Source organism: Ranitomeya imitator, chromosome 5, assembly GCF_032444005.1.
Source record: "Ranitomeya imitator isolate aRanImi1 chromosome 5, aRanImi1.pri, whole genome shotgun sequence".
NCBI lineage: Eukaryota > Metazoa > Chordata > Amphibia > Anura > Dendrobatidae > Ranitomeya > Ranitomeya imitator.
Genome location: NC_091286.1, coordinates 704,871,429 through 704,898,335, shown reverse-complemented (window position 1 = coordinate 704,898,335; position 26,907 = coordinate 704,871,429). Strand labels below are relative to the sequence as shown.

Here is a 26,907-nt window from a genome sequence, read left to right as displayed (position 1 = left end):
ATAAACAAAACTTCCTTCGAGCCGGAATTGAACCAGCGACCTAAGGATTGCTAATTTAGAGCTACAGTCCTCCGCTCTACCAGCTGAGCTATCGAAGGATTGTTGAAAGCCCACTAGGTTTGGCCATGGGTGCCACGAGCAGGTGGTAAAAATGATTCATTCAACCCAGCGAAAAAGGAATTCAGCGGTAGTATTGGAGAATGCAGGCATCGATCCCGCTACCTCTCGCATGCTAAGCGAGCGCTCTACCACTTGAGCTAATCCCCCAAACCTGGCAAACATATCGTCAGTTTCACGTCACACCAGGTCACAATTTTCATATACAATCACACATGCCAGTGCAAGCTTTTTTTTTTTTTTTTTTTTAATTGTGGATTCCATTTTTGCATACTGGAAGAACATTTAAGGAGTCTACAACGTGATTGGTGCCCTACAAATACAGTTGGGCAACTTTCTAGCAACCCCTTTCTATGTACATGGAGAATCAAATTGGGGACAGTGAAAAAAACTTGCATAGTTTGAAGAAAAAAGTTGCGATGTAGCACAATCCCAAAAGAGAACCATTGACCTTTTATGGCTTTGTTTGTTTATAGAAACTGCTGAGAGGTCGTGAAGGCCTTCTGGTCCTTTGGCACAAGTTGATCCAGGATTCAGGGTTTTGACCAGTAATTTTTGAGCCAAAACGCGTTTGCTTTTGACAGAAGCTACACCAACCAGCACAATACCAATGTTTACCTTGGCATTGCTTTTGTATTGCGGACTAACCCTACTAAGTTTCAAACAATAACTGATGAGCAGCAAATGGTTTAGATGAAGTGTTGAAAAAGCTAAGAACGCTTCTCTTCGTTTTTTTCTCCTTTTTGTGGTTGCTAAACTGTAAGAAGAGAGTAGAGCATGAGCTTGAACACAAAACATTAAAAGAGAATAAACGCAACACCAATGGTGAAAAAGCAAGCCATGCGTTGGCCGGGAATCGAACCCGGGTCAACTGCTTGGAAGGCAGCTATGCTCACCACTATACCACCAACGCTTACGTAAGCGCGCATTTTTTTTTTACATTTTCTGCAATAACAGTAAACGTTCTAGCAAATCCTTTCTAAGTACATGGAGAATCAAACTGGGGGAGAGTGAAAAAAGTTGTGATGTAGCACAATCCCAAGGAGAACCATTGACCTTTTATGGTTTGTTTATAGAAAATTTTGAGACGTCGTAAAGGCCTTCTGGTCCTTTAGCGGCATGAGTTGAACTGGGATTCAGGGTTTTAACCAGTGTTTTTTTGAGCCAAAAGGGTTTGCTGTAGACAGGGGCATTTAGATGAAATGTAATGATGAAGAGTATAAAACACAACCGTTTAGCAGAGGATGGTTTCGATCCATCGACCTCTGGGTTATGGGCCCAGCACGCTTCCGCTGCGCCACTCTGCTTATGGTGGAGGATGCTCAGAGTTGAAGTCTAATTACTGCCTGCCTTCTGGTCTATGTCATGTAATTTATCAGCCATTTCTTATCTGTTGGCAACTAAATTATTCTTGGTGCTTTGCAAATGTTTGTTTTTGTTGAAAATCATGTCTCTGTGGCGCAATCGGTTAGCGCGTTCGGCTGTTAACCGAAAGGTTGGTGGTTCGAGTCCACCCAGGGACGTTGCACCCTTTTGCTTCAGTTGAAGAAGTTTTTGCATTTGTGCTAAGCATCTCCCTCAAGTAAAAGCCATTTTGCTGACGATGTTTTGAATTCACGAGACAAACTGGAGAAAAACCTTCTGGATGAGATAGGATAAACAAAACTTCCTTCGAGCCGGAATTGAACCAGCGACCTAAGGATTGCTAATTTAGAGCTACAGTCCTCCGCTCTACCAGCTGAGCTATCGAAGGATTGTTGAAAGCCCACTAGGTTTGGCCATGGGTGCCACGAGCAGGTGGTAAAAATGATTCATTCAACCCAGCGAAAAAGGAATTCAGCGGTAGTATTGGAGAATGCGGGCATCGATCCCGCTACCTCTCGCATGCTAAGCGAGCGCTCTACCACTTGAGCTAATCCCCCAAACCTGGCAAACATATCGTCAGTTTCACGTCACACCAGGTCACAATTTTCATATAAGGCCTTTACGACGTCTCAAAATTTTCTATAAACAAACCATAAAAGGTCAATGGTTCTCCTTGGGATTGTGCTACATCACAACTTTTTTCACTCTCCCCCAGTTTGATTCTCCATGTACTTAGAAAGGATTTGCTAGAACGTTTACTGTTATTGCAGAAAATGTAAAAAAAAAATGCGCGCTTACGTAAGCGTTGGTGGTATAGTGGTGAGCATAGCTGCCTTCCAAGCAGTTGACCCGGGTTCGATTCCCGGCCAACGCATGGCTTGCTTTTTCACCATTGGTGTTGCGTTTATTCTCTTTTAATGTTTTGTGTTCAAGCTCATGCTCTACTCTCTTCTTACAGTTTAGCAACCACAAAAAGGAGAAAAAAACGAAGAGAAGCGTTCTTAGCTTTTTCAACACTTCATCTAAACCATTTGCTGCTCATCAGTTATTGTTTGAAACTTAGTAGGGTTAGTCCGCAATACAAAAGCAATGCCAAGGTAAACATTGGTATTGTGCTGGTTGGTGTAGCTTCTGTCAAAAGCAAACGCGTTTTGGCTCAAAAATTACTGGTCAAAACCCTGAATCCTGGATCAACTTGTGCCAAAGGACCAGAAGGCCTTCACGACCTCTCAGCAGTTTCTATAAACAAACAAAGCCATAAAAGGTCAATGGTTCTCTTTTGGGATTGTGCTACATCGCAACTTTTTTCTTCAAACTATGCAAGTTTTTTTCACTGTCCCCAATTTGATTCTCCATGTACATAGAAAGGGGTTGCTAGAAAGTTGCCCAACTGTATTTGTAGTGCACCAATCACGTTGTAGACTCCTTAAATGTTCTTCCAGTATGCAAAAATGGAATCCACACTTAAAAAAAAAAAAAAAGCTTGCAATGGCATGTGTGATTGTATATGAAAATTGTGACCTGGTGTGACGTGAAACTGACGATATGTTTGCCAGGTTTGGGGGATTAGCTCAAGTGGTAGAGCGCTCGCTTAGCATGCGAGAGGTAGCGGGATCGATGCCCGCATTCTCCAATACTACTGCTGAATTCCTTTTTCGCTGGGTTGAATGAATCATTTTTACCACCTGCTCGTGGCACCCATGGCCAAACCTAGTGGGCTTTCAACAATCTTTCGATAGCTCAGCTGGTAGAGCGGAGGACTGTAGCTCTAAATTAGCAATCCTTAGGTCGCTGGTTCAATTCCGGCTCGAAGGAAGTTTTGTTTATCCTATCTCATCCAGAAGGTTTTTCTCCAGTTTGTCTCGTGAATTCAAAACATCGTCAGCAAAATGGCTTTTACTTGAGGGAGATGCTTAGCACAAATGCAAAAACTTCTTCAACTGTAGCTTACTACTGAAGCAAAAGGGTGCAACGTCCCTGGGTGGACTCGAACCACCAACCTTTCGGTTAACAGCCGAACGCGCTAACCGATTGCGCCACAGAGACATGATTTTCAACAAAAACAAACAAACATTTGCAAAGCACCAAGAATAATTTAGTTGCCAACAGATAAGAAATGGCTGATAAATTACATGACATAGACCAGAAGGCAGGCAGTAATTAGACTTCAACTCTGAGCATCCTCCACCATAAGCAGAGTGGCGCAGCGGAAGCGTGCTGGGCCCATAACCCAGAGGTCGATGGATCGAAACCATCCTCTGCTAAACGGTTGTGTTTTATACTCCTCATCATTACATTTCATCTAAATGCCCCTGTCTACAGCAAACCCTTTTGGCTCAAAAAAACACTGGTTAAAACCCTGAATCCCAGTTCAACTCGTGCCGCTAAAGGACCAGAAGGCCTTTACGACGTCTCAAAATTTTCTATAAACAAACCATAAAAGGTCAATGGTTCTCCTTGGGATTGTGCTACATCACAACTTTTTTCACTCTCCCCCAGTTTGATTCCCCATGTACTTAGAAAGGATTTGCTAGAACGTTTACTGTTATTGCAGAAAATGTAAAAAAAAAAAGCGCGCTTACGTAAGCGTTGGTGGTATAGTGGTGAGCATAGCTGCCTTCCAAGCAGTTGACCCGGGTTCGATTCCCGGCCAACGCATGGCTTGCTTTTTCACCATTGGTGTTGCGTTTATTCTCTTTTAATGTTTTGTGTTCAAGCTCATGCTCTACTCTCTTCTTACAGTTTAGCAACCACAAAAAGGAGAAAAAAACGAAGAGAAGCGTTCTTAGCTTTTTCAACACTTCATCTAAACCATTTGCTGCTCATCAGTTATTGTTTGAAACTTAGTAGGGTTAGTCCGCAATACAAAAGCAATGCCAAGGTAAACATTGGTATTGTGCTGGTTGGTGTAGCTTCTGTCAAAAGCAAACGCGTTTTGGCTAGTGTTGAGCATTCCGATACCGCAAGTATCGGGTATCGGCCGATATTTGCGGTATCGGAATTCCGATACTGAATTCCGATACTTCCCGCGTATCGGATACCGGAATCGGAAGTTCCCAGAATTCAAATTGAACGCAGCAGCCAATGAGGAATGAATGAAAGTGTGGGCACATCCTGTTTAGCATGGTGGGCATGTAAGTACTGGCAAGGCTTGGATTGGCTGCTGAAATGATGTCACTCTGCACTATAAAAAAGCGCTGCCGCCATTTTGCGCTCACTCTGCTGTGATTTCAGTTAGGGACAGGACGCTGTGTTCTAACTGAGGGCCAGTTGAGCTAGCTAATTGCTTTATTTTCCTTTCCAAAGGCTAATTTAGCAAAACGCTGTGTGTTCTTCACTGTTCACCTTGCTCTTGCCTTGCAGCGCTGTTTTAACAGCGTTCTGCAAGGTCTCTGTGTGTGTGTGTGTGCAGCTCACTCTGTAGTCTGTGTGCAGCCATATACCCGGTTGTATTCAGCTCAGGGGGGGTTCACACTGCCTCACACAGTTGTTCTTTTTTGCTCTTAGTGCAGCCTGCTGCACATTTTTTCTCAAATTTCCTATTAGTGTTTTTCCACCAGTCTCCAGCTCTATTGTGGAAAAACACTACATAGGATAACCTAGAGGGGGGTTTTTGGGCCTTGCAGCGCCGTTTACGGCTGTCTGCACGGTCTCCGTGTGAGCCCAGCTCGCCCTGTAGTCTGTGTGCAGCCATAGCCGGTTGGATTCAGCTCAGGGTTCGTTACTGGCTCATACCTTGAGAAAAATTTTCCTTTTTTTCAAATAGTGCAGCCTGTTTAAAATTTGAAAAAAAAAATTCCTATTAGTGTCTTTCCACTCGTATCCAGCTAAATAGTGGAAAAACACTATATAGGATAACCTAGAGGAGGGTTTTTTGGCCTTGCAGCGCCGTTTACGGCTGTCTGCACGGTCTCCGTGTGAGCCCAGCTCGCCCTGTAGTCTGTGTGCAGCCATAGCCGGTTGGATTCAGCTCAGGGTTCGTTACTGGCTCATACCTTGAGAAAAATTTTCCTTTTTTTCAAATAGTGCAGCCTGTTTAAAATTTGAAAAAAAAAATTCCTATTAGTGTCTTTCCACTCGTATCCAGCTAAATAGTGGAAAAACACTATATAGGATAACCTAGAGGAGGGTTTTTTGGCCTTGCAGCGCCGTTTACGGCTGTCTGCACGGTCTCCGTGTGAGCCCAGCTCGCCCTGTAGTCTGTGTGCAGCCATAGCCGGTTGGATTCAGCTCAGGGTGCGTTACTGCCTCATACCTTGAAAAACAATTTCCTTTTTTTCAAATAGTGCAGCCAGTTTAAAATTTGAAAAAAAAAATTCCTATTAGTGTCTTTCCACTTGTATCCAGCTAAATAGTGGAAAAACACTATATAGGATAACCTAGAGGAGGGTTTCTTGGCCTTGCAGCGCCGTTTACGGCTGTCTGCACGGTCTCCGTGTGATTTAAACTAGCTCTGTAGCCCGATCTGCACCAAAAAAAAGGTTAAGTTCACCAAACACAACTTACACTTGTGTAGGCCACATTTGAAAAATAATAAAGTTTAGTCCACAATTTACAACATTAGTGTTTCTTACACCTGTTAGGAGGAGCATTACAGGAATAAGCACACTAAGGCCTTAGTACTTTTCTGCTTATCTTTATCTGTCAACCAAGATGAAGAGGGCAGGGAGTAAGGCACGTGGGCGTGGGCGCGGAGCAGGGAGAGGAGCAGGGAGAGGACGTGGTGATTCTGTGCCTGCTGCGGGCGCCGGTGACTCGTCGTCACTCAGTTTCAGCAGGGAACAGTCCTTCATGCGCAGCTTTGTCGGAGAGCGCCGTGCACCGCTGCTGCGTGAAGACCAAATTGAAGCCGTTGTCGGGTGGATGGCAGCTAACGCCTCGGCATCGACTTCAGTTAGTGCCACATCCTCTCAGGCACAGAGCACTGGAGAGCAGCCATCTGTCTCTTCACCACCTGCCAAATTGGCCAGGCAGTCAGAGAGCCCAGGACAGGAGCCGTCTCTACTTCTGTTCTCTGAATCTCTTGGCTTGGAAACAGGGGGCCAGCCAAGCAGCATTGGAGAAATGGAAGAAGAGGCAGTGTGCAGTGATGCCCAACACCTTTTTCTCTCTGACTCTGAAGAGGCAGGTGGGCCAGTGCCTCCGGTGACCACAGCGCAGTACGCATCTGATGATGAAACTCAGGTGCCGCTTTCTCGTGCGTACTGTGCTGCTGAGACTACCCAGGAGGAGCAGTTGGTGGCAGAGGGTAGTGGAGATGATGAGGTCCTTGACCCATCGTGGCGTGAGGAACAGGAAGGTGGTGGGAGCAGCTCAGAGGAAGAGCTTCCTCTTACGGGCCAAAGAGGGAGAGGGAGGGGGAAGACTGCGGAGCCTGTAGCCTCCACTTTGGCACCCGTTAGGAGCCTGTCTCTTTCCAAAGCCAAAAAGGGCGCTCCCAAGACTTGCAGTGCCTGGTCCTTTTTTGACACAGTTGCAGATGACATTTGTTTTGTCAAATGCAAGCTGTGTCATCATAAAGTAAAAAGAGGGAAAAATGTCAGCAACCTCAATACCACAAATATGTGGAAACATGTGCGGACCAGGCACGCGGTGGAGTTACAGAAACACACTGAAGATGTAGGCCAACCAACAGCGGCAGCTACCACCTCTTCAGCTCGTGTTGCCTCTTCCTCCAGCTCACGCACAGCTGGTTTGGCTTCCTCCCAGAGACCTTGTGTAATTCCACCCACAGCACCACCTTCCCAGTCATCCTCACACTCCCAGTCTACTCTACAGCCATCGGTAGTACAGGCATGGGAGAAAAGGCGGGCATTCTCGGCCAACCACCCCCGAGCACAGGCTCTGAATGCAGGCATTGCCAAACTGTTGTCCCTGGAAATGCTCTCGTTCAGGCTGGTGGAGACTGACAGCTTCCGTGACTTGATGGCATTGGCAGTCCCACAGTACAAGGTGCCCAGCCGCTTTTACTTCAGCAGGCAGGCTGTCCCTGCCCTGCACAGGCATGTTGAGGCAAACATAAAACATGCGCTACTGAACGCCGTCAGTAGCAAGGTCCACCTCACCACCGATGCGTGGACCAGTCAGCATGGACAGGGGCGATATGTTTCCCTCACTGCCCATTGGGTTAATGTTGTTGAGCCAGGTACAGATCGTGCGAGTGGCGCAGGACGTGTCCTGCCCACTCCAAGGATTGCAGGAATCCAGTCTGTACGCATCGACTCCTCCTCTTACACCAGTTCCTCTGATTCCTCTCTGCAGGATCCGTCACAGTCCACCTCCACATGGACCCGTGAACGTTTACCTATGACCGACATGAGCACAGCCGTGGCCAAACGTCAGCAGGCCGTCTTGAAACTAGTTTCATTGGGGCATCGAAGCCACACAGCGCAGGAGCTCTGGAATGCCATCAAGCAGGAGAGCGATGTGTGGTTACTGCCAGCGAATCTCCAGCCAGGCATGGTAGTGTGTGACAATGGCCGAAATCTGGTGGCAGCTTTGGCCCTTGGCAACCTCACTCACATCCCATGTCTGGCACATGTGCTCAATTTGGTTGTGCAGAGTTTTCTGAGGGACTATCCGGATCTTGATGCCCTGCTGCACAAGGTCCGCCTAGAGTGTGCTCACTTGCGGCGTTCCAGCTTGGCCAGATCCCGCATTGCTGCTCTGCAGCGCCGATTCCGCCTTCCGGAACACCGCATCATATGTGACCTACCTACCCGGTGGAATTCCACGTTACATATGTTGGAGCGGTTGTGTGAGCAGCAGCAAGCAGTTATGGAGTACCAGCTGCATCAGGCGCAAAGAAGTCGCAGTCAGCGCCGATCAGACTTCACAACCACAGAGTGGGCCACTATGAAGGACGTCTGCCAGGTTTTGCGTCCTTTTGATTATTCCACGCGGATGGCAAGTGCAGATGATGCACTAGTCAGCATGACTGTCCCCCTTATCTGCCTGCTTCAGCAAACTTTGCAAGGGTTAAGGGATGATGTGGTGGAAGAGGTGGAGGATGAGGAGTCACCTTTTCCATCAGCTTCTGGAGAGTCAGCGCCACGTGGTTCCTCACAAAGGGGTACGCAGGGGCCAATTTGTGAGGAGGATGAGGAGGAGTCAATGGAGGAGGAAGAGCTCCGTCCAGAGGAGGGAGCGACACAATTGTCCAGTGGTCAGTGTGTACAGCGAGGGTGGGGTGATGACGAGCGGGCAGAGATCATGTCTCAAGCAGGGGACAGCGTTTCTGGGCCGGTTGGCACTCTGCAGCACATGGTGGATTTCATGCTGCAGTGCCTGAGAAACGACCGCCGCATCGACCACATTCTCAACATGCCTGATTATTGGGTGTTCACCCTCCTCGATCCTCGCTACCGGGACAACGTCCAAAACCTCATCCCTGCGTTGACCCGGGAGCGTAAATTGCGGGAGTACCACGACACACTGGTGAATTCCATCATCTTCTCCTGTCCAACTGAGAGGAGTGCTGCTAGTGCTTTACAAAGCAGCTCAGTGCGTCGAGGCAGTGGGGGAGGCTCTGCCCAAAGAGGGAGCAGAAGCAGTGCCTCTGCCCAAGGCAAGCCCAGTATGGCACAACTCTGGCACACTTTTGTGTGCCCGCCCCAAATGTCTACACCATCACCGGCGGCTCCAGTCAGCAGGAGGCAACGGTTCCGTCAGATGGTGACAGACTACATGGCTTGCCCTCTTACTGTACTCCCAGACGGCTCTTCCCCGTTCAAGTTTTGGGTCTCTAAGCTGGATACATGGCCAGAGCTAAGCCAGTATGCATTGGAGGTGCTGGCTTGCCCTGCGGCTAGTGTCTTATCGGAACGTGTCTTTAGTGCCGCAGGTGGTGTACTAACAGACCGTCGCATGCGACTATCCTCCGATAACGTTGACCGGCTTACTTTCCTGAAAATGAACCAGGCCTGGATCTCGCAGGAATTTGCCACTCCTCTGCCTGATTAAGTAATTGGGTGTCATCCAGGTCTCCTGCTGTGTTCATCTTTCTACCACCTGAACTGCTATTCCTGGGCTCCAACACCGCCAGTTGCGGCTCAGAAGTGCAGGCTGCACAGTAAAAACATACGACCCAGTGTTATTGGGTTTCAGTAACGTCAGCTGATCCCCAGCTGTGTAGCCGGCAATGTGTCCTGCGACCGCCACGCTGGCACAACAACCTAAATGTAAGGGAACCTGTCCCCCCCCCCCCCCCATCGTTTGTTACTGAAAGAGCCATCTTGTGCAGCAGTAATGCTGCACAAGGAAAAGGTAGCTCTTTTTTTTTAGCTCTTTGCACACGCAGAACTTAACACTTATAAAATGTGTTCACTGATACCGTTATACCGTCCCGGAGCTGGGACTTTCCTTCGTAATGTGACGCAGCACAGCCGTCATTCCTACCCCCTTGGTGCCATGCGCTGCCTCCTCAGCGTTGTTTTAAGCTGTCACGGAGCCTGCGCTGTTCTGTTATCCCTTGGGCATGCCCTATTTGCGCTGCCTGTCTTCTGACATAATTTGGTGTCAGGCTGGCTGCGCCTGTGCGGCCGCGGTGCCCGAGATCCCGCCTCGCAGTGTCTTCTGATTGAGTCACACTGCGGGCCTGGGATCCATGGGCATGCGCAGTGCATATCTTCCCCTCGGGCTCTCGCTCATTTCCCTCCGCCTTCTTTAGACTGTGCGCCGTCAGCTGATCCCTAGCATGCCACGGCCGTGACACCGCACAGTCTGAAGAAGAGGGAAGGAGGGGAGTGAGAGTCGAGGTTATGCACTGTGCATGCCCATGGTTCCAAGGCCCGCAGTGGGATTACGTTAGATGAGACTGCGAGGTGGGATCTGGAGCAGCGTGGACGCACAGGCACTGACAGCCTGACACCAAATTATGTCAGAAGACAGGCAGCGCTAATTGGGCATGGCCAAGGGCTAACAGAACAGCGCAGGCTCCGTGGCAGCTTAAAACAACGCTGAGGAGGCAGCGCACGGCATCAAGGGGATAGGAATGACAGCTGTGCTGTGTCCCATTACGAAGGAAATTCGCACCTCCGGAACGGTTTAACGGTATAAAGGGACACATTTTTAGTGTTTACTTCGGTGTTTGCAAGGAGCATAATTAAAAGAGCAACCTTTTCCTTTTGCATCCTTAGTGCTGCACAACATGGCTCTTTCAGCTACAAACGTCTTGGGGGGGGGGTTAAAGGTTTCCTTTCAACTTGCTCCAATCAGGCTTCGGCCTACACTCTGTTCCTCTGCTCCTCCTGCTGTGCCTGGGCTCTAACACCGCCAGTTGGTGCCTGGAAGTGCTGTGTGCACAGTCAACAGTCGCTCCTCTGTTATTGGGGTTCAGTAACGTCAGCTGATCCCCAGCTGTGTGTGCGGCAATACCTCCAATCTGCTCCTCCTGCTGTCCCTGGGCTCTAACACCGCCAGTTGGTGCCTGGAAGTGCTGTGTGCACAGTCAACAGTCGCTCCTCTGTTATTGGGGTTCAGTAACGTCAGCTGATCCCCAGCTGTGTGTGCGGCAATACCTCCAATCTGCTCCTCCTGCTGTCCCTGGGCTCTAACACCGCCAGTTGGTGCCTGGAAGTGCTGTGTGCACAGTCAACAGTCGCTCCTCTGTTATTGGGGTTCAGTAACGTCAGCTGATCCCCAGCTGTGTATCCGGCAACGTGTCATGCGACCGCCACGCTGGCACAACTAAAATGTAAGGGGACCTGTCCCCCCCCCCCCCCTAGGCGTTTGTTACTGAAAGAGCCACCATGTGCAGCACTAATACTGCACAAGGGAAAGGTCGCTCTTGAAATTATGCTCCTTGCAAACGCTGAACTACACACTCATGTAATGTGTCCCCTCACACCGTCCAACCGTCCCGGAGGTGGGACTTTCCTTTGTAATGTGACACAGCACAGCCGTCATTGCTACCCCCTTGGCACCGTGCGCTGCCTCCTTAGCGTTGTTTGATTCCGTCATGGACCCTGCGCTGTTATGTTATCCCTTGGCCATGCACAGTTTGCGCTGCCCGTCCTCTGACATCATTTGTTGTCGTCCTGGCTGCGCCTGTGCGTCCACGCTGCCCGAAATCACACCTCGCAGTGTCGTCTAATGTGATCCCACAGTGGGCCTGGTATCCATGGCCATGCGCAGTGCATATACTAGCCTCTCACTCCCCTTCTTCACGCTTCTTCAGACTAGGCGGCGTCAGCTGATCCCTAATAGCATGCCACGGCCGTGACGCCGCACAGTCTGAAGAAGCAGGAAGGAGGTGAGTGAGAGGCGATGATATGCACTGCGCATGCCCATGGATCCCTGGCCCGCAGTGGGACTACATTAGATGACACTGCAAGGTTGGATCTCGGGCAGCTTGGACGCACAGGCACTGCCAGCCTGACACCTACATGATGTCAGAAGACGGGCACCGCTAACTGTGCATGGCCAAGGGATAACATTACAGTGCGGGCTCCGTGACAGAACCAAACAACGTTGAGGAGGTGGTGCCCGGCACCAAGGGGGTTGGAATGACGGCTGTGCTGTGTCACATTACAAAGGAAAGTCCCACTTCCGGGATGGTTTGACGGTGTGAGGGGACACATTATATGAGTGTGTACTTCAGCGTTTGCAAGGAGCATAATTTTCGGAGCCACCATTTTCCATGTGCAGTATTACTGCTGTACAAGATGGCTCTTTCAGCAACAAATGCCTGGGGGGGGGGGTTAAAGGTTCCCTTTCAACTTGCTCCACTGCAGGCTTCGGCCTACACTCTGCTCCTCTTTGATTCCCTGGGTTTCAACACTGTCAGTTGCCACCTGGAAGTGTTGTCTACACAGAAAAAAACACTAGGTGATGTGTCAGTGGGGTTCAGCACCGCCAGCTGTTCCCCTGCTGTGTAGTCGGCAACGTGTCCAGCACAAGCCACGCTGGCACAACAGAACAAAAGCTGCCACCAGTGCAGGCTTCGGCCTACACTCTGCTCCTCTCCTCCTCCTGCTGACCCTGGGCTCAAACACCGCTAGTTTTTGCCCGGAAGTGCTAGCTGCACAGAGAAAAACACCAGCCAATGTGTTAGTGGGGTTCAGCAACGCCAGCTGTTCCCCTGCTGTGTAGCCGGCAACGTGACCTGCAAACGCCATGCAGGCACAGGAACTGAAATTAAAAGGGAACCTGGCCCCACCCCCCCAGGTGTTTCTATGTATAACAGCCACCTAGTACAGCAGTACTGCTGCATTTGTACAAGGTGGCTGACTTTTTCTCCTTGCCCACGTGGAACTCAACACGTACAAAATGTGTCTCATTGAGACCATTCCACTGTCCCTGAGGTGTGACTTTCCTTTGTAATGATACGCAGCACCCCCCTTGGTAGCGTTTCCCGTCTTTTGTCATCATGGTTAGCTGGCTGCGCCTGTGCATCCGCCCTGCTAGAAACAACGCCCCTCGTTGTCATATTTATTTTGTCAGCGAGGGTGTGGTTTATGGGCACGAGCAGTGCATATGTTCGCCTGTCTTAACTCATCTCCTTCCGCCTTCTTCAGACTGTGCGGCCTCCTGGCCGTGGTAGGCGATAAGGGATCAGCTGAGGCCGCCCAGTCTGGAGCCGGTGTAAGGACATGTGTAAGCGGCAAACCTATTTACTGCACAAGGCCACGAATCCCAGCCACGTAGTGTGATTGTTTGAAAACACACTGTGGGTCTGGGATTCATGTCCATCGCTAACCGCAACGGCCGACATGAAATGAGGTCAGAAGACAGGAAGCGCTCACAGCGCATGGCCAAGGGATCACAATAGCGCAGACTCCTGTACAGCAAATAACAACGCTCAGGAATCTGCGCCCAGTACCTAGGTGCAAATTTTGACACCTGTGCTGCGTCTCGTTAAAAAGACAAGTCACGCCTCCACAACTGTTTGACAGTATAATGGGCTAAATAGTGTACGTGTTTTAGTCAGCGTGTGCAAGGAGCAAAACAAATAGAGCAACCTTTTACTTGTGCAGCATTAATGCTGCACAAGGTGTGGCTCTTGTACCTTGCAACACCTGAGGGGGGGGTTAAAGGTAACCTTTGAAATTGGTTCAACTAGGCTTCGGCCTACACTCTGCTCCTCTACTCCTCCTGCTGACCCTGGGCTCAAACACCGCTAGTTTTTGCCCGGAAATGCTAGCTGCACAGAGAAAAACACCAGCCAATGTGTTAGTGGGGTTCAGCACCGCCAGCTGTTCCCCTGCTGTGTAGTCGGCAACGTGTCCAGCACAAGCCACGCTGGCACAACCGACCAAAAGCTGCCACCAGTGCAGGCTTCGGCCTACACTTTGCTCCTCTCCTCCTCCTGCTGACCCTGGGCTCAAACAACGCCAGTTTCTGCCCGGACATGCTAGCTGCACAGAGAAAAACACCAGCCAATGTGTTAGTGGGGTTCAGCACCGCCTGCTGTTCCCCCGCTGTGTAGCCGGCATCGTGTCCAGCACAAGCCACGCTGGCACAACCGACCAAAAGCTGCCACCAGTGCAGGCTTCGGCCTACACTTTGCTCCTCTCCTCCTCCTGCTGACCCTGGGCTCAAACAACGCCAGTTTCTGCCCGGACATGCAATCTGCACAGAGAAAAACACCAGTCAATGTGTCAGTGGGGTTCAGCAACGCCAGCTGTTCCCCTGCTGTGTAGCTTGCAACGTGACCTGCAAACGCCACGCAGGCACATGAACTGAAATTGAAGGGAGCCTGCCCCCCACCCACAGGTGTTTCTATGTATATCAGCCACCTTGTACAGCAGTACTGCTGCATTTGTACGAGGTGGCTGACTTTTTCTCCTTGCCCACGTGGAACTCAACACGTACAAAATGTGTCTCATTAGAGACCATTACAATGTCCCTGAGGTGTGACTTTCCTTTGTAATGACACGCAGCACCACCCTTGTTAGCGCTGCCCGTCTTTTGACATCATTGGTTAGCTGGCTGCGCCTGTGCATCTCCCCTGCTCGAAACAACGGCCCTCGGTGTCTTATTTTTTTGGACAGCGAGGGTGTGATTGATGGGCATGTGCAGTGCATATGTTTGCCTGTGTTCACTCATCTCCTTCCGCCTTCTTCAGACTGGGTGTCCTCATGGCCGCGGCAGGCGATAAGGGATCAGATGAGGCCGCCCAGTCTGAAGCAGGTGTAAGGACATGTGTGAGCGGCAAACATATTTAGTGCACCAGGGCACGAATCCCAGCACCGCAGTGTGATTTTTTAAAAACACACTGTGGGTCTGGGATTCATGTCCATCGCTAACCGCAACGGCCGACATGAAATGAGGTCAGAAGACAGGAAGCGCTCACAGCGCATGGCCAAGGGATCACAATAGCGCAGACTCCTGTACAGCAAATAACAACGCTCAGGAATCTGCGCCCAGTACCTAGGTGCAAATTTTGACACCTGTGCTGCGTCTCGTTAAAAAGACAAGTCACGCCTCCACAACTGTTTGACAGTATAATGGGCTAAATAGTGTACGTGTTTTAGTCAGCGTGTGCAAGGAGCAAAACAAATAGAGCAACCTTTTACTTGTGCAGCATTAATGCTGCACAAGGTGTGGCTCTTGTACCTTGCAACACCTGAGGGGGGGGTTAAAGGTAACCTTTGAAATTGGTTCAACTAGGCTTCGGCCTACACTCTGCTCCTCTACTCCTCCTGCTGACCCTGGGCTCAAACACCGCTAGTTTTTGCCCGGAAATGCTAGCTGCACAGAGAAAAACACCAGCCAATGTGTTAGTGGGGTTCAGCACCGCCAGCTGTTCCCCTGCTGTGTAGTCGGCAACGTGTCCAGCACAAGCCACGCTGGCACAACCGACCAAAAGCTGCCACCAGTGCAGGCTTCGGCCTACACTTTGCTCCTCTCCTCCTCCTGCTGACCCTGGGCTCAAACAACGCCAGTTTCTGCCCGGACATGCTAGCTGCACAGAGAAAAACACCAGCCAATGTGTTAGTGGGGTTCAGCACCGCCTGCTGTTCCCCCGCTGTGTAGCCGGCATCGTGTCCAGCACAAGCCACGCTGGCACAACCGACCAAAAGCTGCCACCAGTGCAGGCTTCGGCCTACACTTTGCTCCTCTCCTCCTCCTGCTGACCCTGGGCTCAAACAACGCCAGTTTCTGCCCGGACATGCTAGCTGCACAGAGAAAAACACCAGCCAATGTGTTAGTGGGGTTCAGCAACGCCAGCTGTTCCCCTGCTGTGTAGCTTGCAACGTGACCTGCAAACGCCACGCAGGCACATGAACTGAAATTGAAGGGAGCCTGCCCCCCACCCACAGGTGTTTCTATGTATATCAGCCACCTTGTACAGCAGTACTGCTGCATTTGTACGAGGTGGCTGACTTTTTCTCCTTGCCCACGTGGAACTCAACACGTACAAAATGTGTCTCATTAGAGACCATTACAATGTCCCTGAGGTGTGACTTTCCTTTGTAATGACACGCAGCACCCCCATTGTTAGCGCTGCCCGTCTCCTGACATCATTGGTTGGCTGGCTGTGCCTGTGCGTCCCCCCTGCCCGACACAACGCCCCCCGTTGTCTCATATATTTTGACTGCGAGGGTGTGATTGATGGGCACGAGCAGTGCATATGTTCCCCTGTTTTCACTCCCCTCCTTCCGCCTTCTTCTGACTGTGCGGCCTCATGGCCGCGGCATGCGATAAGGGATCAGCTGAGGCCGCCCAGTCTGAAGCAGGTGTAAGGACATGTGTGAGCGGCGAACATATTTACTGCACAAGGCCACGAATCCCAGCACCGCAGTGTGACTTTAGGAAAAGCCACTGTGGGTCTGGGATTTATGGCCATCGTTAACCGCACCGGCCAACATGAAATGAGGTCATGAGACGGCCTGCACTAACAGGGTATTGCCAAGGGATAACACAAGAGCGCAGACTCCTGTACAGCAAATAACAACGCTCAGGAATCTGCGCCCAGTACCTAGGTGCAAATTTTGACACCTGTGCTGCGTCTCGTTAAAAAGACAAGTCACGCCTCCACAACTGTTTGACAGTATAATGGGCTAAATAGTGTACGTGTTTAATTCAGCGTGTGCAAGGAGCAAAATTAAATAGAGCAACCTTTGACTTGTGCATCATTAATGCTGTTCAAGGTGTGGCTCTTGTACCTTGCAACACCTGAGGGGGGGGTTAAAGGTAACCTTTGAAATTGGTTCAACTAGGCTTCGGCCTACACTCTGCTCCTCTACTCCTCCTGCTGACCCTGGGCTCAAACACCGCTAGTTTTTGCCCGGAAATGCTAGCTGCACAGAGAAAAACACCAGCCAATGTGTTAGTGGGGTTCAGCACCGCCAGCTGTTCCCCTGCTGTGTAGTCGGCAACGTGTCCAGCACAAGCCACGCTGGCACAACAGAACAAAAGCTGCCACCAGTGCAGGCTTCGGCCTACACTTTGCTCCTCTCCTCCTCCTCCTGCTGACCCTGGGCTCTAACACCGCTAGTTTTTGCCCGGACATGCAATCTGCACAGAGAAAAACACCAGTCAATGTGTCAGTGGGGTTCAGCAACGCCAGCTGTTCCCCTGCTGTGTAGCTTGCAACGTGACCTGCAAACGCCACGCAGGCACATGAACTGAAATTGAAGGGAGCCTGCCCCCCACCCCCCCAGGTGTTTCTATGTATAACAGCCACCTTGTACAGCAGTACTGCTGCATTTGTACAAGGTGGCTGACTTTTTCTCCTTGCACACGTGGAACTCAACAAGTACAAAATGTGTCTCATTACAGACCATTACAATGTCCCTGAGGTGTGACTTTCCTTTTTAATGACACGCAGCACCCCCATTGTTAGCGCTGCCCGTCTCCTGACATCATTGGTTGGCTGGCTGTGCCTGTGCGTCCCCCCTGCCCGACACAACGCCCCCCGTTGTCTCATATATTTTGACTGCGAGGGTGTGATTGATGGGCACGAGCAGTGCATATGTTCCCCTGTTTTCACTCCCCTCCTTCCGCCTTCTTCTGACTGTGCGGCCTCATGGCCGCGGCATGCGATAAGGGATCAGCTGAGGCCGCCCAGTCTGAAGCAGGTGTAAGGACATGTGTGAGCGGCGAACATATTTACTGCACAAGGCCACGAATCCCAGCACCGCAGTGTGACTTTAGGAAAAGCCACTGTGGGTCTGGGATTTATGGCCATCGTTAACCGCACCGGCCAACATGAAATGAGGTCATGAGACGGCCTGCACTAACAGGGTATTGCCAAGGGATAACACAAGAGCGCAGTTTCCTGTACTGCAAATAACAACGGTAAGGAATCTGCGCACAGCACCTAGGTGTAAATTTGTACACCTGTGCTGCGTCTCCTTAAAAAGACTAGTAGTCACGCCTCCACTACTGTTTGACAGTATAATGGGCTAAATAGTGTACGTGTTTAATTCAGCGTGTGCAAGGAGCAAAATTAAATAGAGCAACCTTTGACTTGTGCATCATTAATGCTGTTCAAGGTGTGGCTCTTGTACCTTGCAACACCTGAGGGGGGGGGTTAAAGGTAACCTTGGAAATTGGTTCAACTAGGCTTCGGCCTACACTCTGCTCCTCTACTCCTCCTGCTGACCCTGGGCTCAAACACCGCTAGTTTTTGCCCGGAAATGCTAGCTGCACAGAGAAAAACACCAGCCAATGTGTTAGTGGGGTTCAGCACCGCCAGCTGTTCCCCCGCTGTGTAGCCGGCATCGTGTCCAGCACAAGCCACGCTGGCACAACCGACCAAAAGCTGCCACCAGTGCAGGCTTCGGCCTACACTTTGCTCCTCTCCTCCTCCTCCTGCTGACCCTGGGCTCTAACACCGCTAGTTTTTGCCCGGACATGCAATCTGCACAGAGAAAAACACCAGTCAATGTGTCAGTGGGGTTCAGCAACGCCAGCTGTTCCCCTGCTGTGTAGCTTGCAACGTGACCTGCAAACGCCACGCAGGCACATGAACTGAAATTGAAGGGAGCCTGCCCCCCACCCACAGGTGTTTCTATGTATAACAGCCACCTTGTACAGCAGTACTGCTGCATTTGTACGAGGTGGCTGACTTTTTCTCCTTGCCCACGTGGAACTCAACACGTACAAAATGTGTCTCATTAGAGACCATTACAATGTCCCTGAGGTGTGACTTTCCTTTGTAATGACACGCAGCACCACCCTTGTTAGCGCTGCCCGTCTTTTGACATCATTGGTTAGCTGGCTGCGCCTGTGCATCTCCCCTGCTCGAAACAACGCCCCTCGGTGTCTTATTTTTTTGGACAGCGAGGGTGTGATTGATGGGCATGTGCAGTGCATATGTTTGCCTGTGTTCACTCATCTCCTTCCGCCTTCTTCAGACTGGGTGTCCTCATGGCCTCGGCAGGCGATAAGGGATCAGATGAGGCCGTCCAGTCTGAAGCAGGTGTAAGGACATGTGTGAGCGGCAAACATATTTACTGCACCAGGGCACGAATCCCAGCACCGCAGTGTGATTTTTTAAAAACACACTGTGGGTCTGGGATTCATGTCCATCGCTAACCGCAACGGCCAACATGAAATGAGGTCATAAGACAGGAAGCGCTCACATCGCATGGCCAAAGGATCACAAGAGCGCAGACTCCTGTACAGCAACTAACAACGCTCAGGAAGCTGCGCCCATGCAAAAAGGTGTTTTCGACACCTGTGCTGCTTTTCTTTAAAAAGACAAGTCACGCCTCCACTACTGTTAAACAGTATAATGGGCTAAATAGTCTACGTGTTGCATTCAGCTTGTGCAAGTAGACAAATTAATAGAGCAACCTTTTACTTGTGCAGCATTAATGCTGCAGAAGGAGTGGCTCTTGTTCTTTGTAACACCTGAGGGGGGGTTAAAGGTAACCTTTGAAATTGGTTCAACTAGGCTTCGGCCTACACTCTGCTCCTCTCCTCCTCCTGCTGACCCTGGGCTCTAACAACGCTAGTTTTTGCCCGGAAATGCTAGCTGCACAGAGAAAAACACCAGCCAATGTGTTAGTGGGGTTCAGCAACGCCAGCTGTTCCCCCGCTGTGTAGCCGGCATCGTGTCCAGCACAAGCCACGCTGGCACAACCGACCAAAAGCTGCCACCAGTGCAGGCTTCGGCCTACACTTTGCTCCTCTCCTCCTCCTCCTGCTGACCCTGGGCTCAAACACCGCTAGTTTTTGCCCGGAAATGCTAGCTGCACAGAGAAAAACACCAGCCAATGTGTTAGTGGGGTTCAGCACCGCCAGCTGTTCCCCTGCTGTGCAGCTTGCAACGTGACCTGCAAACGCCACGCAGGCACATGAACTGAAATTGAAGGGAGCCTGGCCCCCACCCCCAGGTGTTTCTATGTATAACAGCCACCTTGTACAGCAGTACTGCTGCATTTGTACAAGGTGGCTGATGTTTTCTCCTTGCCCACGTGGAACTCAACACGTACAAAATGTGTCTCTTTGAGACCATTCCACTGTCCCTGAGGTGTGACTTTCCTTTCTAATGATACGCAGCACCCCCCTTGGTAGCGCTTCCCGTCTTCTGACATCATTGGTTGGCTACTTGCGCCTGTTCGTCCGCCCTGCCTGAATAAAATGCTCCTCGTTGTCTTAATTATTTTGACTGCGAGGGTGTGATTGATGGGCACGAGCAGTGCATATCTTCGCCTGTCTTAACTCATCTCCTTCAGCCTTCTTCAGACTGTGCAGCCTCATGGCCGCGGCATGCAAGAAGGGATCAGCAGAGGCCGCCCAGTCTGAAGCAGGTGTAAGGACGTGTGTGAGCGGCCAAAATATTTACTGCTCAAGGCCACGAATCCCAGCACCGCAGTGTGGCTTTATGAAAAGACACTGTGGGTCTGGGATTTATGGCCATCGTTAACCGCACCGGCCAACATGAAATGATGTCATAAGATGGGCAGCGCTAACAGGGCATTGCCAAGGGATAACACAAGAGCGCAGACTCCTGTACAGCAAATAACAACGCTCAGGAAGCTGCTCCAAGCACCAAGGCGTTATTTTGGACACCTGTGCTGCGTCTCATCAAAAAACCAAGTCACGCATCCACTACAGTTTGACTGTAGAATGGGGTAAATTGTGTATGTCTTTCATTCAGCGTGTGCAAGTAGACAAATTAATAGAGCAACCTTTCACTTGTGCAGCATTAATACTGCACAAGGTGTGTCTCTTGTACTTTGTAACACCTGAGGGGGGGGTTAAAGGTTTCCTTTGAAATTGGTTCAACTAAGCTTCGGCCTACACTCTGCTCCTCTCCTCCTCCTCCTGCTTCAACACGGGCTCTAACATCGCTAGTTTTTGCCCGCAAGTGCTAGCTGCACAGAGAAAAACACACGCCATTGTGTTAGTGGGGTTCAGCAACGCCAGCTGTTCCCCCAGTGTGTAGCCGGCAAAGTGTCCTGCAAACGCAACGCAGACACAAAGCTGCCTCCAGTGCAGGCTTCGGCCTACACTCATCTCCCCCTGCTTACCCTTTGCTCCAACACCGCTAGTTGGGGCTCTAGGAAGACAATCTTTAATAGGCAAGGCAACGCATCCGGGTTCCAGCACCGCCAGCTGGTTCTCGGCAGTGTTTTTGTCACAGGTACTCCCTCGTGCCAAGCCTGGTTTCAGCACCGTCAGCTGTTTCCGGGTTGTGTCAAGCTCACTGAGACACCTATGCTTGCCTCGTCGTGGTGCGGTCGGGTTAGCCAACTCCAGGGTGCCTCCAGTTTAGGAGCTTCCTATGTGGGCTGCGTGAACTGGTAGTCAAGGCTGGTTCTGTAGTGCCAGTAGGCCCAGCTCCCCCTGTAGGACTGTTGGGGTTCGGTAACTGCGGCTGCCTCGCGGCCTAGCTGTTCTCTCCTCTCCTGTGGACCTTCGGGTCCACCACCTGGTTCCAGCACCGTCAGCTGGTTCCGGGCCGAGCCTTTGGCTTAGGTGCCTCCTCCTGGGTATCCGAGTTCCGCCAACGCCAGGCGGTCCTTGGTAGTGCTTTTAAGCGCGGGCACCTACAGCTTAGTAACCGGGTTCCAGCACCGTCAGCTGGTCCTCGGTCGTGCCATTGGCTCTTGCACACTGGGGCAACGCATCCGGGTTCCAGCACCGCCAGCTGGTTCTCGGCAGTGTTTTTGTCACAGGTACTCCCTCGTGCCAAGCCTGGTTTCAGCACCGTCAGCTGTTTCTGGGTTGTGTCAAGCTCACTGAGACACCTATGCTTGCCTCGTCGTGGTGCGGTCGGGTTAGCCAACTCCAGGGTGCCTCCAGTTTAGGAGCTTCCTATGTGGGCTGCGTGAACTGGTAGTCAAGGCTGGTTCTGTAGTGCCAGTAGGCCCAGCTCCCCCTGTAGGACTGTTGGGGTTCGGTAACTGCGGCTGCCTCGCGGCCTAGCTGTTCTCTCCTCTCCTGTGGACCTTCGGGTCCACCACCTGGTTCCAGCACCGTCAGCTGGTTCCGGGCCGAGCCTTTGGCTTAGGTGCCTCCTCCTGGGTATCCGAGTTCCGCCAACGCCAGGCGGTCCTTGGTAGTGCTTTTAAGCGCGGGCACCTACAGCTTAGTAACCGGGTTCCAGCACCGTCAGCTGGTCCTCGGTCGTGCCATTGGCTCTTGCACACTGGGGCAACGCATCCGGGTTCCAGCACCGCCAGCTGGTTCTCGGCAGTGTTCTTGTCACAGGTACTCCCTCGTGCCAAGCCTGGTTTCAGCACCGTCAGCTGTTTCCGGGTTGTGTCAACTTCACTGAGACACCTATGCTTGCCTCGTCGTGGTGCGGTCGGGTTAGCCAACTCCAGGGTGCCTCCAGTTTAGGAGCTTCCTATGTGGGCTGCGTGAACTGGTAGTCAAGGCTGGTTCTGTAGTGCCAGTAGGCCCAGCTCCCCCTGTAGGACTGTTGGGGTTCGGTAACTGCGGCTGCCTCGCGGCCTAGCTGTTCTCTCCTCTCCTGTGGACCTTCGGGTCCACCACCTGGTTCCAGCACCGTCAGCTGGTTCCGGGCCGAGCCTTTGGCTTAGGTGCCTCCTCCTGGGTATCCGAGTTCCGCCAACGCCAGGCGGTCCTTGGTAGTGCTTTTAAGCGCGGGCACCTACAGCTTAGTAACCGGGTTCCAGCACCGTCAGCTGGTCCTCGGTCGTGCCATTGGCTCTTGCACACTGGGGCAACGCATCCGGGTTCCAGCACCGCCAGCTGGTTCTCGGCAGTGTTTTTGTCACAGGTACTCCCTCGTGCCAAGCCTGGTTTCAGCACCGTCAGCTGTTTCCGGGTTGTGTCAAGCTCACTGAGACACCTATGCTTGCCTCGTCGTGGTGCGGTCGGGTTAGCCAACTCCAGGGTGCCTCCAGTTTAGGAGCTTCCTATGTGGGCTGTGTGAACTGGTAGTCAAGGCTGGTTCTGTAGTGCCAGTAGGCCCAGCTCCCCCTGTAGGACTGTTGGGGTTCGGTAACTGCGGCTGCCTCGCGGCCTAGCTGTTCTCTCCTCTCCTGTGGACCTTCGGGTCCACCACCTGGTTCCAGCACCGTCAGCTGGTTCCGGGCCGAGCCTTTGGCTTAGGTGCCTCCTCCTGGGTATCCGAGTTCCGCCAACGCCAGGCGGTCCTTGGTAGTGCTTTTAAGCGCGGGCACCTACAGCTTAGTAACCGGGTTCCAGCACCGTCAGCTGGTCCTCGGTCGTGCCATTGGCTCTTGCACACTGGGGCAACGCATCCGGGTTCCAGCACCGCCAGCTGGTTCTCGGCAGTGTTCTTGTCACAGGTACTCCCTCGTGCCAAGCCTGGTTTCAGCACCGTCAGCTGTTTCCGGGTTGTGTCAACTTCACTGAGACACCTATGCTTGCCTCGTCGTGGTGCGGTCGGGTTAGCCAACTCCAGGGTGCCTCCAGTTTAGGAGCTTCCTATGTGGGCTGCGTGAACTGGTAGTCAAGGCTGGTTCTGTAGTGCCAGTAGGCCCAGCTCCCCCTGTAGGACTGTTGGGGTTCGGTAACTGCGGCTGCCTCGCGGCCTAGCTGTTCTCTCCTCTCCTGTGGACCTTCGGGTCCACCACCTGGTTCCAGCACCGTCAGCTGGTTCCGGGCCGAGCCTTTGGCTTAGGTGCCTCCTCCTGGGTATCCGAGTTCCGCCAACGCCAGGCGGTCCTTGGTAGTGCTTTTAAGCGCGGGCACCTACAGCTTAGTAACCGGGTTCCAGCACCGTCAGCTGGTCCTCGGTCGTGCCATTGGCTCTTGCACACTGGGGCAACGCATCCGGGTTCCAGCACCGCCAGCTGGTTCTCGGCAGTGTTTTTGTCACAGGTACTCCCTCGTGCCAAGCCTGGTTTCAGCACCGTCAGCTGTTTCCGGGTTGTGTCAAGCTCACTGAGACACCTATGCTTGCCTCGTCGTGGTGCGGTCGGGTTAGCCAACTCCAGGGTGCCTCCAGTTTAGGAGCTTCCTATGTGGGCTGCGTGAACTGGTAGTCAAGGCTGGTTCTGTAGTGCCAGTAGGCCCAGCTCCCCCTGTAGGACTGTTGGGGTTCGGTAACTGCGGCTGCCTCGCGGCCTAGCTGTTCTCTCCTCTCCTGTGGACCTTCGGGTCCACCACCTGGTTCCAGCACCGTCAGCTGGTTCCGGGCCGAGCCTTTGGCTTAGGTGCCTCCTCCTGGGTATCCGAGTTCCGCCAACGCCAGGCGGTCCTTGGTAGTGCTTTTAAGCGCGGGCACCTACAGCTTAGTAACCGGGTTCCAGCACCGTCAGCTGGTCCTCGGTCGTGCCATTGGCTCTTGCACACTGGGGCAACGCATCCGGGTTCCAGCACCGCCAGCTGGTTCTCGGCAGTGTTCTTGTCACAGGTACTCCCTCGTGCCAAGCCTGGTTTCAGCACCGTCAGCTGTTTCCGGGTTGTGTCAACTTCACTGAGACACCTATGCTTGCCTCGTCGTGGTGCGGTCGGGTTAGCCAACTCCAGGGTGCCTCCAGTTTAGGAGCTTCCTATGTGGGCTGCGTGAACTGGTAGTCAAGGCTGGTTCTGTAGTGCCAGTAGGCCCAGCTCCCCCTGTAGGACTGTTGGGGTTCGGTAACTGCGGCTGCCTCGCGGCCTAGCTGTTCTCTCCTCTCCTGTGGACCTTCGGGTCCACCACCTGGTTCCAGCACCGTCAGCTGGTTCCGGGCCGAGCCTTTGGCTTAGGTGCCTCCTCCTGGGTATCCGAGTTCCGCCAACGCCAGGCGGTCCTTGGTAGTGCTTTTAAGCGCGGGCACCTACAGCTTAGTAACCGGGTTCCAGCACCGTCAGCTGGTCCTCGGTCGTGCCATTGGCTCTTGCACACTGGGGCAACGCATCCGGGTTCCAGCACCGCCAGCTGGTTCTCGGCAGTGTTTTTGTCACAGGTACTCCCTCGTGCCAAGCCTGGTTTCAGCACCGTCAGCTGTTTCCGGGTTGTGTCAAGCTCACTGAGACACCTATGCTTGCCTCGTCGTGGTGCGGTCGGGTTAGCCAACTCCAGGGTGCCTCCAGTTTAGGAGCTTCCTATGTGGGCTGCGTGAACTGGTAGTCAAGGCTGGTTCTGTAGTGCCAGTAGGCCCAGCTCCCCCTGTAGGACTGTTGGGGTTCGGTAACTGCGGCTGCCTCGCGGCCTAGCTGTTCTCTCCTCTCCTGTGGACCTTCGGGTCCACCACCTGGTTCCAGCACCGTCAGCTGGTTCCGGGCCGAGCCTTTGGCTTAGGTGCCTCCTCCTGGGTATCCGAGTTCCGCCAACGCCAGGCGGTCCTTGGTAGTGCTTTTAAGCGCGGGCACCTACAGCTTAGTAACCGGGTTCCAGCACCGTCAGCTGGTCCTCGGTCGTGCCATTGGCTCTTGCACACTGGGGCAACGCATCCGGGTTCCAGCACCGCCAGCTGGTTCTCGGCAGTGTTCTTGTCACAGGTACTCCCTCGTGCCAAGCCTGGTTTCAGCACCGTCAGCTGTTTCCGGGTTGTGTCAACTTCACTGAGACACCTATGCTTGCCTCGTCGTGGTGCGGTCGGGTTAGCCAACTCCAGGGTGCCTCCAGTTTAGGAGCTTCCTATGTGGGCTGCGTGAACTGGTAGTCAAGGCTGGTTCTGTAGTGCCAGTAGGCCCAGCTCCCCCTGTAGGACTGTTGGGGTTCGGTAACTGCGGCTGCCTCGCGGCCTAGCTGTTCTCTCCTCTCCTGTGGACCTTCGGGTCCACCACCTGGTTCCAGCACCGTCAGCTGGTTCCGGGCCGAGCCTTTGGCTTAGGTGCCTCCTCCTGGGTATCCGAGTTCCGCCAACGCCAGGCGGTCCTTGGTAGTGCTTTTAAGCGCGGGCACCTACAGCTTAGTAACCGGGTTCCAGCACCGTCAGCTGGTCCTCGGTCGTGCCATTGGCTCTTGCACACTGGGGCAACGCATCCGGGTTCCAGCACCGCCAGCTGGTTCTCGGCAGTGTTTTTGTCACAGGTACTCCCTCGTGCCAAGCCTGGTTTCAGCACCGTCAGCTGTTTCCGGGTTGTGTCAAGCTCACTGAGACACCTATGCTTGCCTCGTCGTGGTGCGGTCGGGTTAGCCAACTCCAGGGTGCCTCCAGTTTAGGAGCTTCCTATGTGGGCTGCGTGAACTGGTAGTCAAGGCTGGTTCTGTAGTGCCAGTAGGCCCAGCTCCCCCTGTAGGACTGTTGGGGTTCGGTAACTGCGGCTGCCTCGCGGCCTAGCTGTTCTCTCCTCTCCTGTGGACCTTCGGGTCCACCACCTGGTTCCAGCACCGTCAGCTGGTTCCGGGCCGAGCCTTTGGCTTAGGTGCCTCCTCCTGGGTATCCGAGTTCCGCCAACGCCAGGCGGTCCTTGGTAGTGCTTTTAAGCGCGGGCACCTACAGCTTAGTAACCGGGTTCCAGCACCGTCAGCTGGTCCTCGGTCGTGCCATTGGCTCTTGCACACTGGGGCAACGCATCCGGGTTCCAGCACCGCCAGCTGGTTCTCGGCAGTGTTCTTGTCACAGGTACTCCCTCGTGCCAAGCCTGGTTTCAGCACCGTCAGCTGTTTCCGGGTTGTGTCAACTTCACTGAGACACCTATGCTTGCCTCGTCGTGGTGCGGTCGGGTTAGCCAACTCCAGGGTGCCTCCAGTTTAGGAGCTTCCTATGTGGGCTGCGTGAACTGGTAGTCAAGGCTGGTTCTGTAGTGCCAGTAGGCCCAGCTCCCCCTGTAGGACTGTTGGGGTTCGGTAACTGCGGCTGCCTCGCGGCCTAGCTGTTCTCTCCTCTCCTGTGGACCTTCGGGTCCACCACCTGGTTCCAGCACCGTCAGCTGGTTCCGGGCCGAGCCTTTGGCTTAGGTGCCTCCTCCTGGGTATCCGAGTTCCGCCAACGCCAGGCGGTCCTTGGTAGTGCTTTTAAGCGCGGGCACCTACAGCTTAGTAACCGGGTTCCAGCACCGTCAGCTGGTCCTCGGTCGTGCCATTGGCTCTTGCACACTGGGGCAACGCATCCGGGTTCCAGCACCGCCAGCTGGTTCTCGGCAGTGTTTTTGTCA

The 26,907-nt window shown here is 52.7% G+C and overlaps 6 non-coding genes across 6 annotated transcripts; 1 reads left to right on the top strand and 5 right to left on the bottom strand.

Annotated features, from left to right (window-relative positions):
• Positions 1 to 12: 12 nt before the first annotated feature.
• On the bottom strand, positions 13 to 98 carry TRNAY-GUA (transfer RNA tyrosine (anticodon GUA)). Its single transcript is given in 2 exon segments — positions 13 to 48; positions 62 to 98. It is a non-coding gene; the product is annotated as a tRNA-Tyr (tRNA).
• Positions 99 to 958: 860 nt separating this feature from the next.
• On the bottom strand, positions 959 to 1,030 carry TRNAG-UCC (transfer RNA glycine (anticodon UCC)). Its single transcript has one exon. It is a non-coding gene; the product is annotated as a tRNA-Gly (tRNA).
• Positions 1,031 to 1,566: 536 nt separating this feature from the next.
• On the top strand, positions 1,567 to 1,640 carry TRNAN-GUU (transfer RNA asparagine (anticodon GUU)). The gene has a single exon. It is a non-coding gene; the product is annotated as a tRNA-Asn (tRNA).
• A 144-nt stretch (positions 1,641 to 1,784) lies between these two features.
• On the bottom strand, positions 1,785 to 1,870 carry TRNAY-GUA (transfer RNA tyrosine (anticodon GUA)). Its single transcript is given in 2 exon segments — positions 1,785 to 1,820; positions 1,834 to 1,870. It is a non-coding gene; the product is annotated as a tRNA-Tyr (tRNA).
• A 96-nt stretch (positions 1,871 to 1,966) lies between these two features.
• TRNAA-AGC (transfer RNA alanine (anticodon AGC)) lies at positions 1,967 to 2,039 on the bottom strand. The gene has a single exon. It is a non-coding gene; the product is annotated as a tRNA-Ala (tRNA).
• A 1,415-nt stretch (positions 2,040 to 3,454) lies between these two features.
• On the bottom strand, positions 3,455 to 3,528 carry TRNAN-GUU (transfer RNA asparagine (anticodon GUU)). The gene has a single exon. It is a non-coding gene; the product is annotated as a tRNA-Asn (tRNA).
• Positions 3,529 to 26,907: the final 23,379 nt, after the last annotated feature.